At 51.7% G+C, this 14016-nt stretch overlaps 1 protein-coding gene across 3 annotated transcripts in view; it reads right to left on the reverse strand.

The window, feature by feature from the left end:
* CHST3 (carbohydrate sulfotransferase 3) overlaps window positions 1-14016 on the reverse strand; it is a 37514-nt gene that overhangs the window by 8643 nt on the left and 14855 nt on the right. The gene's annotated exons all lie outside the window — the stretch shown is intronic.

Genomic DNA, 14016 nt, shown 5'->3' on the forward strand with positions numbered 1-14016 from the left:
ACATTTCTACACACACACACACACACACACACACACACACACACACACATACCTGTCCTGCATCATGAGCCCGATTCCAGCATAACACCCTTCATCCCATAATCTACCCCTTCTCCTTAAGGACCTTCATCCATGGGATACTATCTGCTCCAAGTTTGGAAAAATCTTATGACCTGGTACAGTGCACCCAGGATCATCTCTCTCCCTCTGGAAAAGGTAGATTTTCCCACAGAAGCAGCTGACATTGACGTGAGGGAGAAGGAGGGCAGGAAGGCAGGTCCTAGGGTTGACCTTCATCACATAATGGAAGTGGCTAGAGGGACAGCCAAATCATCTGTCCTTTGGGGAAAACAGTGGGGCAGGGGCTCTGCAATACGAGGAGGCAGATGTGTAGCCGGGCAGCCGAGTGGAGGGCCCTGGCTGCACAGGGTAGAGTGGTGCTGAGGCTTCCTGGATGTGGTTGGGTGAAGAGGGGCCCAGGGGGGAAGAGTGGTGTGGGGTCAGCTCCAGGGCAAGTGGAATACTCCTGCCTCTTCCTAATTCTTCCGGGCCTTTCCCCACACACTCATGAAACAACTATTTCCTGAGCACCCACTATGTGCCAGCCTCCGGTCTAAGCACTGGGGATACAAGCAGTGAACAAGCAGACCTGGCCCACAGCCCTCATGGGGCTTACGCTCTGGTTGGAAGGGCCATCTGGAATGATGTGGTAGCTGAAATTTATTGAGTGCTTACCACTCTGCCAGGTGCTGTGTTAAGCACTTGATTGGCATTTCCTCATCAGATCCTTACAGAAGTCCTATTAGGTAGCAGCTCTCCCATTTTACAGATGAGGAAACTGGGGTTGAGAGAGGTTAAATAACTTGTCGAAGATTCCTCCAGCAGCCGCCCTCATCACCCACCCGAGATCAGGTCACTCGAGCCTCTCAGTGCTCCCCAGTAACCCCCACTGTAGCCCATATGGTTGGGCTTTCCAGCGGATGGTCTGTCTGTCCTCCTTTCCCAGACCCCGTGCCCCTTGAAGTAGAGACTAGCATCTAAAATGGTACCCAGAATATATCAGCTGCCAAAAAAACCCCACTACTGATCAAACCTTTCAAAGTTGATGCCTGGCTCAGTGCCTGGCAGGCTGTCAGCATGAGTGCAGAATGACAGAGCCAGGTTCCTCATACACCCTGTTTAGCCCAGGGTGGGGTGTGAGGCCGCCTGTCGCTCTGGAAGGGTGAGACCCAACAGAGTCTGCAGGGCAAAAAGGACTGAAATCTGACTTTCTGCCCTCTCATCTCTTGGCTGAGAGTTGCCTGTGTCTGATGATGTGAGGGAAGCAGAAGGAGCTGAGACCAGAAGTCCTGGATTTTAGTCTTTCCTGCATGTCTGCCATGCTGTGCAACCTTGTATGAATGACTTAACCTCTCTGGGCCTCGGGTTCTTCACCTATAGCATGAAAAACCTGTACATAAGGCTGCTGTGGGGAATGGAATCTGGGGCATGGTAAGCGTTCATTAAATCCAAGAGGGGAGAAAAGGCAGGGGTGGAGTGGGGGGACTTGCCTTCACTGTCGTCTCCCTTCTGGGTCTTTGGTAAGATTAGAAGTTTGGCTGCCTTGATGACAAAGCTCCTGCATCTTCTCCTCCCCTCCCTACCAAGCACGGTTTCTATTTGAGTTGCCATCCCAGTCCCCTCACCCCCCCCCGGAAAAATACAGGGTTCCCAAGAACCTTCTCGGCATTGCCCTAAAAGGAAGCAATGGTGAGGACTCTCTCCCACACGACACACAAGGCAGACTGTTGGCTCCTTTGCCCTGTCCCAGCAGGCTGGGCCTAGCTTTAGCTTTGGAAGCCCAGTGGATGGTGGGCACGCAGGTGAGAGAGGTTTGGCGGTCCCAGGGGGAATGTGGGAGGTCCCCAGACCCAGGAGTCAGGAGAGGAGGTCCCCAGACCCCCAGAGAGGCCAGGAGGTCATAGGGTCATGAGGGAGGAAGACGGGGCCAGGATGGCGGTCACCTGACAGAGCTCTAGGCAGAGGCCATCGGTAGGAAGTAGGTCTGTGACAGCTGTGAACACTAGTCAAACCTTGGTGCTGCCTCCCTCCCCAAACCCGTGCTGCACCCTTGCTTAGCTCATGGGAAGAACGAAGCAGCTTTTCCTCCTCTTGGGAGATGCCACCTCCCGGGGGAGTACTTGATACCCTCCCCCCACCGCCCCCAACACCCAGCAAGTGATGTGACAGCCAAAGGCAAAGGTGGGATGCCAGCCAAGGTCCCGTTTCCAGGGCACCAGGGCCAAGAATGAAGGAGGCCAGAAGCACGGGCCAGCCCAGCTCTGCCTGGATGCAGCAGGTGGTAGGACAGCTGCCCTTGGCCCTGTTATACCCAGTGCTCAGCTCTGGAGTCCTCCTCCGGAGCCCTTCCCTGACCACCGACCTCACACTGACCATCTCCCCTCCCCCATCATTTCCCTTCTCAGCATCCTGCTTTATTTCCTTCCTGGACCGAAATGTGCTTGTTTCTTGCCTATTTCAGCCCCTGGAGTGGGTTCCATGAGAAGAGAGCTTTGTCGGTCTGTTCCACCTTCGTTATTCTGTGCCCAGAATCCCAGTGCCCTAGTCTGGGTGTGTACTGGGCACAGGACAGGTGCTCCGTAACACTTGTTGAATGAATGGATGAATGGATGAATGCCTTTTCCAAAGCATTTAGCCCAGCGTGAGATGCTTACTCATTCTACGTGGATGGGAAGTATGGAGAAGAGAAAGCAGGTGTTTCCTAAATGAGTGAACCATGCACGTGCTATGAGCATGTGCATGTGTGTGCTGAGTGTGTGCCCTGAGTGTGTACTAGAAGGATGTGCTGAGTGTGTACTACAGGCCAATACTACAAGTGCGTACTATGGGCAAAACTTCAGGCTTTGGGGTTTCACATACATCAGTCTCTGGAATTATCATTATCAATCCGGGATGTCATTTGGGGATGAAGAAACTGAGCCTTGGGGCTTTCAGTTCAAGCCTGTATAGCTATGTGCTAATGATGGGAGGGCAGAAACCTGCCACGAGTAGCCCAGGCAAAGCTTCGTGAGGGAACACGGAAAAGGAAGTGGGCCGAGCTGAGGCCCTAACTCTAGGCACCGGCTTTCCTGCCCTCCTCTTTCCTCAGGGGCCTTTCTGCTCAGGCCTCCCTCCTGCCTGGCAAGGGGCCCTCACTAGACAACAGTTGTCTACTTGGATGCCTCCCAGCCTCCCCCTGCCTCCCCTAGGGGGAGGTGGGGTCCTAGAGTCTGCTGTGAATGGAGCTCTGATAAGGGACGGGCCCTGCCAGGCATTGCATCAGGCAGCAAAACTCCACTCCCCTCACTTGCTGGGCCCAGGAGCGCAGTGGGGGCTGGGCCGCAGCGGTCACAGGCCCCGATCCCACAGCTGCTCCATCAGAGGAAGAGCCACCCAGAGAAGAGAAGCTGAGGGAGGGGGGGGCTCCGTGGGAGCCGTGAAGCCCACTGTGGGGAACTCTACACCAACAACCCGTGGGCCACAGCCCTGGGGGGCCAGGAGGTGCCCCAAGCGTGCCATGCCACCAAAGCCCATAAGGAGAGTTTCTGTGAGTTGTCTCCAAATCCCCCAGAGAGCAGGACAGAGGGCAGGGCAGGGAGGAGGAGTTCAAACGCCGGCCTGCCCATGAGGTAGGTGATCTTTGCTTGGAGAACGCAGAAGCCCAGCCAGGGGCCTGTCCAAGCTAGGTTCCATTCCACATCAGCAAGGATGGCTTGGGAAGGACCAAGGCCCCCCTGCATCTCAAGCTTAGTGTCTAACAGGAGAGTAAATGCCTAGGGGGGCTGTTAGATGCATCAGGGAGTGAAGGAAGAAGGGAAGGAATAAAAGAATGAAGTGAACGAACGTCTGGCTGATGCTCCCTGCTGCAGCTTGGGGCTGTCATTACTCCTCGGGCTTGCTCACATTCCAGGGCTCCAGCTTCCTCTCCCAGGAACAGACCCCTCTGTGACTTCCTTACGGGCGTGCGCTCCGCCTCAGCCAAGACAGAGACAGAGTAGAAGCAGCCAACGGTGAAGGTGTGTATCACCTGAGCGGCCATGGACAGCCAAGAACTTGTGAGAAGCTGAGGGCCACAGCCACGAGGTGGACCATGGGGCTGAGGGCCAGCCTGGTGGGGGCAGGGCTGCCACAGACTCTCGGGGAGCCCGCCCTGTTTCGCTCTGTGGGGATGAGGGGGAACACACGCTCTACCCCCATTTGAGAGTCGCTTCATCAGGGCCTGCTCAGCCCTGTGGGCAAAACATCCTGCGTAAAACCCCAGAGCCTGTGTAAAACAGGTTCGTGAAATACAGGGCTCCAGAGAATGGTCCCAGGCCTCCCTGTCAGCAAAGACACTTCCAGCACCTCTCACACTGAACCTGGGGCCCTGGGCTGGGTCGGAGCTGAGTCCTGCTCTGGGCTTTGCTTCACTTGCCCAGACAGGGGCTCCAGTGGAAGCTGGTGTCCCGGATGTCCAAAAGAAATCTGTCCTGCATACCACCCCATGGATCATGAAAGAACATGGCTCTTGCCCTAAAACTGCAGAATGTCATGACTTGGTGATTTTCTTATCCACCCTTCCTCATTTTTCATCTGTAGAAATTCAGGCTCAGAGAGACCAAGGCATACAAAGTAGATGGTGACAAAACTCGACTACGTAGGTCTCCTGTCTCGCTGGCTAGTGCTGGCCCTGCCCCGCTTCATCGGTCTGACTCTCACAGCTCGGCCCACTTAAGAAGCATCTGTACAGGGATGGCAATACGTGGCACACGTCACCACTCAGCAGCCCTGCGCCCGAAGCAGACATCAGTAATCAATCAACGTCCCCTTTTCAGCTAAGACTGGATGTAGCCTCACTTCTCACTGCAATGCCAATCCATTCGGGTCATCATGTGAGATAAAACCAATTTGCCCTCCCAACTTTACAGGATCCTTCCTGGCTACCAAACAGAATTCCTCACCACCCCTTTGTTTGGCATGCTACGATCTGACATCACCCTGCAATGCCAGCCCAAATTCCAGGTCTCCTCTTACATAAACCTTCTATTCAAGCACATGTGCCTTGTATATCTATCCTCCAAGCCTTTGATTTAGTCCATAAAGCCCTTTACTGAACAAAACACCGCAGGTTATAATTAATGGTGAGGTTACTAAGAATAGTTAAGGCACCAAAATTTGCAAAAAAAAAAAAAAAAAAAAGGCCTTTTGAAAACAACTGGAATGGACGCAAGGTTCTTAGAATTCCACCTTCTCCCTCACTTGGCTTGTGCTTCCATGAACGAGAGTGGAGGCGGAGTTACAGAGAGCCTAGGAAATTGCACAGAACCACTGCCAATCCATTCCATACCACAGCTGGCAAAGATCTTTGCACGGCTAATTTTATATTATTACTCGCATGCCTTTATATGTTTTTATGAATAAGAGCCAAAATTTAAAAAGTCTTAGGGCTTCCCCACAAAATGTTTTTTTGGGTTCTGGGAAAATTGGGGCAAGCCCACTGGAGTGCGTCTTGAATGTGAACATAATCTGCTAGGGGAACAACGGCAGAAAAAGGCTGAGGCCAATTGCCTAAAGCATATAAGGGCAAATCAGAGTAATGCATGGTGCCCGTTTTCTCACATATCAGATCAGAGGACAACGTATTCTGGAATATACTGTGCAGGTCAAAGGATGGGGAAACGACTAGCAGGGACCTGGTGCCCATCACGTGCCCACGTGCCCTCCACCTTCGCCAGCCCGTCGAGGCACATGACCCAGATCGGATCAGTGGGACGTAGGTTAAAGTGACGTGAGCCGCGTCAAGGCCTGGTCCTCCAGATGATCCCACACATTCCTCAGGCCCTCTCTTCTCTTGCTGTGGCAACACGGGAGGCCACATGTTCCAGCTGGCTGAGCACAGATCCTGAGCTGCTGCCTGGAGAGCCCCCCAACCTGAGCCAGATGTAGCGTAAGTGAAAAATAAGCCTTTGTTGGGTGTAGCCACTGAGATCGGGGGTCTGACTGTTACTGCAGCACAGGGTGTTCTGTCCTGATACGTAGGACCCTCTTGTTGATAGGAGTATCCTTTTTTTTTTTTTAATTTTTTTTTTAACGTTTATTTATTTTTGAGACAGAGAGAGACAGAGCATGAACGGGGGAGGGGCAGAGAGAGAGGGAGACACAGAATCGGAAGCAGGCTCCAGGCTCTGAGCCATCAGCCCAGAGCCCGACGCAGGGCTCGAACTCGCGGACCGTGAGATCGTGACCTGAGCTGAAGTCGGACGCTTAACCGACTGAGCCACCCAGGCGCCCCTGGGGAGTATCCTTTTTGAAGGACAATTTGGCAAAACCATCACCAATTTTAAAAAATTTAATTTATTTGAGAGGGAGAGAGAGAATGGGAGAGAAAGGTAGGGGGAGAGAGGGAGAGAGAGAAAACAGGGGGAGAGGGGCAGGGGGGAGGGAGAGAGAGACCCTTAAGCAGCCTCTATTCTCAGCACAGAGCCCAATGCAGGGCTCAATGCCACGACCTTGGGATCATGACCTGAGCCGAAATCAAGAGTTGGATGCTCAACCGACTGAGCCACCCAGGCGCCCCAAACCATTACAGTTTTAAATACGCACTCCTGGGGCGCCTGGGTGGCTCAGTCGGTTAAGCGTCCGACTTCAGCTCAGGTCACGATCTCACGGTCCGCGAGTTCGAGCCCTGCGTCGGGCTCTGGGCTGATGGCTCAGAGCCTGGAGCCTGCTTCCGATTCTGTGTCTCCCTCTCTCTCTGCCCCTCCCCCGTTCATGCTGTGTCTCTCTCTGTCTCAAAAATAAATAAACGTTAAAAAAAAATTAAAATAAAATAAAATAAAATAAATAAATACGCACTCCTTTTGACCGAGCAATACCACTTCTAGAAATTAATTCTGCAGATAACACTTGCAGATACACTGCACAGTTACAAGGATACCTACAACAGTAAACTGTTTCTAATGGCAAAAGGCTGAACATAACCTTAGTGTGTGTTAATAGGCAAAAAAAAAAAAAAAAAAAAAAAAGAAGAAAGAAAGACCCACACCCAAAACAAAAAACTAGTTAGATAAATGATGGTACCTTTATCAGCACAATACTCTGTGCTGATTAAAAAGAAAGAGGCAGCTCTCTATGGGCTGATGTGAAATGCTGTTCAAGATATGAGTGATACAAGCAAGGAGCAAGAACATGTGAGGTATTACTACCATCTGTGGAAAATCGGGGGTGGACATGCGCAAATGCTGGTACACAGAACGCCTCTAAGAGAGAAAAACAAGAAACTGGCAAGAGTGGCTGAGGGAAAGTGGGAAACGGGGGCGGGAATGGGGACCCACTTTTCACGGATACCTTCTCGTATTGCTTGAATGTGTTACCATGTTAATTACCCTTTCCAAATAAAAAAAAGGAAGTGGTTATGAAATAAACTGGAATAAAAAAGAGTATATGGAATTGTGTTCTAATCCACTGCCTGCTACACAGTTAGTGCTCAACATGTACTTGATCGACCAAGTGTGTCTAAGAAGCTCTGGGAGAAACTTAACCCAGCAGGAGGAAGAGGGAGCCCTGACAAAGATGGTGACTGTCCCAGGTTTCCAGTATCTTAAACCGAAGAACGCTGTTAAGCTGAGGACAGCAAATAATTCTCAACCCACGAGCCAAAGCCATGAGCCGAAGATTGGTATTGACTGCCTAGAGCCCTGTGAGAAGACTGAGGTCAAGCTTGTTTTCCATGAGAAAGAATGTGGTGGTTGATTAGTGATGTCTGCCACGTGTGTAAGAGGGGAACGGGGTGACACGTGTGTCACATATTGGCCATTCCTACTTCAGGAGGAGCAGCCTAAGAAGGCTAGGAATCTTCTGGGCCATGGAGTTCTTTTCCTCCCTCATTCCGTATGTGCCCTTTGATTTCTGTTTTTGGTCGTGCTCGTTACTACAAAGGGCTGTGTTCATTTGCGGGTTTGGGGGCTTTTGTTAGTTTTATTGATCAGCAACCTTTCAACCAGAAATGTGTGCCAGTATGTATACACGCATACGGGCACATCGTAGGTGAACACGCTCAGGAGAAGCCTGTGGCTGCAGCGGGGGGGACCGGGGGTGCCCCTCAATATGGTCACACAGCTTTCCCACCTCACTCTGTGCCTTTGTGAAGAGAAGTCCACAACAGCATTTCGGAGATCACCGGGGAGGAAAAACTCTCAATACATAAGCCCAGGACCCCCTTCCTGCTCTATCCTACTTACTGAACTTCCTAACGGGACTCCAGAACGTTCTGTGCCCAGAAAACCTCCAAGTACAGGACAGGATGGACAGAATTTCTTTTGTTCCCTATTCTTCCAACCCTCCTGGCTTTTGTGCAGAAGAAACAGAGTTTGGATCCTCTGGGGTACTTGTAGTCCTACAGTTTCCTCAAGCCCCCATATAATGGTGCATTAGCAGTAGGAAGGGGCTTTATTCCTTGTGACAAAAAAAAAAAAAAAAAAAAAAAAAGGGACCCAGCCTCTTCTCTTTTTCACCAGGGAGTTCTGCCCACCATCCAACCAGTACTGCATCTGTGGGGGGCAGCCAGGGGTAGGAGAGAGAGGGGCAGAGGGGTCCTAGCCCACACTGACTTCTGCTATGGTCTGAGCTGATCTATGGCCACGTCGGAGCCTATCTGTACCCGGCCCTGGGAAAGGAGAGTCTGAGGGTGGGGAGAGGTCCAGGCAGTCAGCTGCCTACTCTGAACACTGGACAGAGGACCCTGGACTTAGAATCCGAGTTGGATCGGGTCCCTCTTCTCCCACTCACTCTGGTGACCGTGGGCAAGGTATTTAACTGTTCTGAGCTGTTGCGAGCATCGGGTAAGCTTGTGGGAGACTCTGCATACAGGCTGGTCTTTATAAGCCAGAGCCTACCACGCTAGGAGTGCTGTTGGTGTGCACTCCCCTTGAGCATCTCTCGCTCAGCTGGGGTGTAGGCTGCTGCAGGGGAAGGGTGCGGGTGGATTCATTGCTTTTCCTGTGGGACCAGCCCAGACAATCCTTGCCTACTGTAGCCGTTGCTGCCCCTGTGACTACTGGTCACTAGAAAGCATTATTGGGAGGGACACTCATGCAATGCACCAGGCCTCAGGCCTGAACATGGCCATCGCCAAATAGTTTCAGGCTTCCCAGCTGGGAGGGCAAGTCAATTTCAACTCCTGGGCCAAGGCTGATAAATTGGAAGTGGCTGCCCAGCGCGCTGTATCTGAAAAAGTACGTCTCACAGGAGAAGAGTGCTATCTGTGATTGCTTGGTGACGTCTGCCATGGCTAGAGGGACAGCATGGCTCTTGGGCCTTTGCTAAGAGTCAGCCTGCGCTCTGCTTGGTAGCAGGTGAGAGTCACCTGGCTGGGGCAGGGGTTTGGGGGAGGGGGTGTTCAGAAGTTACTGAGGCCTGGGTCCCACCCCCAGGGATTATGAGTGAATTAGTCTGGGTATGGCTTGGGCATTGATTGTTTAAAGCTCCGCGGGTGGTTCTAACCTAGAATGGGCAAGGACTGAAAGCCAGGCTTTAGCCCATCCAGCTTGCTTAAGGAGCACCTGCCTGTGGCACCAGCTCAGGAGCAAGACCAGACTGGTGGTTGGGTGGGGGGGGGGGGGGGGCTGGGGGGAGGGAGGGTTGCTGATCCCTTGCTGACCAGGGACAGATGGCCATGCCAGGTGAACAGGTCTGTGTTCCCTGTTTCACTCAGGACACAAGCACTTGGGGGAACTTCTAGGTCTGTGTTGGAGCAGTCCATTTGAAACCAGCTCCCCTAAACCATGGGATACTACTCAGCCATAAAAAGGCATGAACTGGGGTTCCTGGATGGCTCGGTGGGTTAAGCACCAGACTCTTGATTTCGGCTCAGGTCATGATTTCACAGTCATGACTTCGAGCCCCAAGTTGGGCTCCGTGCTGAGTGTGGAACCTGCTTGGGAGTCTCTCTTTCCCGCTCCCTCTGCCCCTCCCATTTCCCCTCAAAATAAATAAACTTAAAAAAAAAAAAAGGCATGGATTATTACTACACACAACTTGGATGCATTCCAGGGGTACTGAGCAAAAAAAAGCCAGTCTCAAAAGGTTACGTACTGCATGATTCCATTTATATAAAATTCTAGAAATGACAAAACTGTAAAGACGGAAGAACAGATTAGTATTGTCAGGAGCTAAGTTAGGGGTGGGGGCGGGAGGGACGTGGTTAGGGCTATAAAAGGCAACATGAGGGATCCTTGCGGGGCTCTGTCTCGACTGTCAGCGTCACTGTCGGCCCCTGCTTGGCCCAGAGCAAGTCTGTGTCGTGATCTTGTGTAAGACTTTTGTACGATGTTACCATAAGGGGAACTGGGTAATGGTTCATGGGATCTTTCTGTTTTACTTCCTAAAATTGCATGTATACCTGTAATTGTCTCAAACCTCAAAAAATTTAAAAATTGGGGACTAAGGAGTAGACTTGTCACGATGAGCACCGGGTGATATACGGAATTATAGTATCACTGTATTGTACACCTGAAACGAATATAACACTGTGTATCAACTAAGTAGACTTTAAAACTTAGACAATTTAAAAAGTTTAATTGAACAGCAAAAGAAAGGAAACTGGCTCTCACCACAGAGGCAGGGTTGAAAGAGGTCTTTGAAAATGCTGCTAGAGGTGGGTAAGAAGCCTGAGCAGAAACGGTCTTCCTGGGGGCAGGAGAGTGAACCGGTTGAATCCAAACTGGAACTCTGAGTCTGGCTTTTTGTAGAACCATGAACTGGTGACCCCCCTGGGATCTATTCATGTGCAAGGATAAACCTTGGGGGCTTTTTGCGGGGCAGGCTGAGTGAGGAAGTAGAACCTGATGAGGAAGCCCCATCCTTACAGAAGGAGAAAGCAAAAGAGGGAGGCAGGACTGGAGGGACTGACATGGTCTGTGACATCCCCCCCACCCCCCCATCAGCTGGAAGGCCTGGCTTCCCAGTGGAAGAGACGCTGGGAACAGGCACAGGGTCCAGGAGAGGCCACACAAGACTCGGTGTGCAAAGAGTGCTGCCACAGGGCCCGGACCCCCGGGAGAGCTTGGCAGGGCCTTCCCAACTGTGTAACACGGGCACTCACGGTTTGTGAGAATTGGGCATGCCCCTGGCTTCTTTAGGGCCATTCTACAGCTCCCAGGCAAGAAGGAGCAGGAGAAGGGTTTGAAGAACTAAGGTAGAACTTGTAACAAGTTAAAAGTCTGGGGAAAGCACCTAGGGAACCTCTCTGGATGATAAAGGCTCACATTGGACAAGTTAATTCATTTGCAGAGTACTTGCTCTGGGCCAAGCAGGGGCCGAGGCACTGGGAACAGAGTGGGGAAGAGACAGCCTGCGCCCCAGGGGAGCTGAATACTAACAAGTTAACCCTGACCAGAAACAAGGCACCTCACACATATGTGTTTAGTCCTCAGGACAACCCTACAGGAAGGTAGGGCAGTACCTTTCTAGGTACTGATCACCATCCCCACCTAGGCCAGGAGAGGCCAAACAACCTGCCCTCAGGCACAAGGGAGAGCTGGGGTTTGAACCCAGGCAGTCTGGCTCCACAGTTCATGAATGCAACCACTATGCTGAATCACTGAACAAACCGGTTTAGCCAAAAGGTGGGAGGCATATAGCAGAGGGCAGCTGAGAGTTCTAGCTGGGACTGGTCTACCAGGACCTGTCACCTACTTGCTGTGTGACTCTAGACAACCCTCTAGACCCTCTGTTTGTCTCACACTCCTCAAAGAGACACACGCGACCTCAAATAACAGGGTTCTTAGAGTCTTGGAAGAAACATCCTTTGAAGGCACAAGGCCACTGCCGGCCTCCCAGGAAATAGGAGCCTGCTGGCTGTCCCAGATAAGCAGCTGGTGCTGGCTGCGGGTGACATTGAGTGGAAGCTGCTCCTGCCCAACCCTGTGGTTCTGAACAGGGGCTGGTCTGCTGTAGTAGGGCCAGATCCTAGAGACTGCGTGACCTTGAAAGATGGTGTCATCTCCTCAGTAGAGGAGACCGGGGACAGTGCCCGTGGGCACCATTCCTCCAGAATCGAACGAAGTTCAAACAGGGCATTCCACTGGGGGACAACCTGGCCCACCCTAGCTTTCCTCCACCCGCCCGCCCACCCCTGCATATATTCTCCCTGGCCAAATGGACCCCACCATTAGCAAAGGACACCAGAAAGAATGGGTCGCAGCTTGGATTCAGACCCATGTCTGTCTGGCTGCAAAGAGGGGCAGTGCAGTGAGGTGGAGAGCACACTGAGTGAGGGGTCCGACACACCTGAGCTCTTCCTGTTCCAGCTCTGTCACCCACCAGCTGTGTGACCCCAGGTGACTGTCTCACCTCCCTGTGTCTCACCTGTAAAACAGGTAGTAATAGCCCTGTATTCATTTCCTATAGCTGTTGTAACACCCGACCATCAACTCGGTGGCTTCAAACAACACCTATGTATTACCTTAAGAGTTCTGAATGTCAGGGGTGCCTGGGTGGCTCAGTCGGTTGAGCATCTGACCTCAGCTCAGGTCATGATCTCACCGTTCATGGGTTCGAGCCCCATTGTCTGGCTTTGCACTGAGAGCACAGAGCCTGCTTCAGATTCTGTCTCCTCCTCTCTCTGCCCCTCCCCCCCGCTCACGAATGCGTGCTCTCTTTCAAAAATAAATAAATGTTAAAAAAAAAAAAAAAAAAGTTCTGAATGTCAGAATTCCAAGGTCAGTTTGGACTAAAATCAAGGTGTCAACAGGCTTTCATTCCTTCCAGAGGCCTGAGGGGAGAATCTGCTTCCTTGCCTTTTCCAGCTTAGCTTCTAGAGGCTTCCTGCTTTCCATGGCCCATGGCCCCCTCATCCATCTTCAAAGCCAGCAATGGCTGGTTGAGTCTTTTTTTCTTGAGGCATCACTCTGACTTTCTCTTCTATACTCAAATCTCCCTTTTTTAAAAAAAAAAAATTTTAATGTTCATTTATTTTTGAGAGAGAAACAGACAGAGCAAGAGTGGGGGAGGGGCAGAGAGAGAGGGGAGACACAGAATCCAAAGCAGGCTTCAGGCTCTGAGCTGGCAGCATAAGCCGACGTGGGGCTCAAACCCATAAACTGCGAAATCATGACCTGAGCTCAATTCGGACACTTAATCAACTGAACTACCCAGGTGGCCCTCAAATCTCCCTTTTATCAGGACCCTTATGCTTACATTGGGTCCACTGGATAATCCAGGGTATCTCCCAGATAATCTCCCTATCACAAAATCCTTAACTTCGTCACACTGCAAAGTCCCTTTACCATGGGGAAGTAACACATCCAGAGTGGGGTTCATGTGTAGACATCTTTGGGGAGCCATTATTCAGCCTCCCACAAGCACCTACCTCATAAAATGGGTACTACAAGTTCAATGCTTAGCACAGTGTCTAACCAATAGTAGGCTCCACTGGGAATGAGAATCACTCTGAGAGCTTTTATAAAACATCAGGGCCTAAGATTCACTCCTGAAAATCCGGGGTGGAGTGAGCTGCACACTGAAATGTTTATAAGCTCCTTGGTGACTCTGCTCGGCAGCCAGGGATGGGGTTGACCATAATAAGCATTGAACCCATGTCAGCAGCTAGTCTCACTCCCCACAGCTACTTAGCACTGAGCCTCCCTGCCCAGCAGCTGTTCAATAGATGTTTGTTGAATCACACTGAACTAAATCACTCCTGGGGCCCCAAACTACCCCTGGGAAGGGATAGGAAGGGTGAGAGGGTCTCTCACTGCTGCATCAGGGCCTGAAGAATGAGGTTCTGTGGGCAGAGGCCAGCACTGGAATCAACTTCACACCCAGAAATGGCTGCCTGGGAGGGGGGGGGGGGGCGCTGGAGTCCTTCCTCCTCCCCAAAGTCCAGTCAAGGGGGCCGTCCTGGGCTGAATCCAGTCATCAACGGGCCATTGTTAATGGAACAGAGGGGCTCTGTGCCCATTTAACACTTCCCTCCCTCACGAGGCTGCTCCCAGCTGA

Source organism: Panthera onca, chromosome D2 (genome assembly GCF_046562875.1).
Source record: "Panthera onca isolate mPanOnc1 chromosome D2, mPanOnc1 haplotype 2, whole genome shotgun sequence".
Lineage (NCBI taxonomy): Eukaryota > Metazoa > Chordata > Mammalia > Carnivora > Felidae > Panthera > Panthera onca.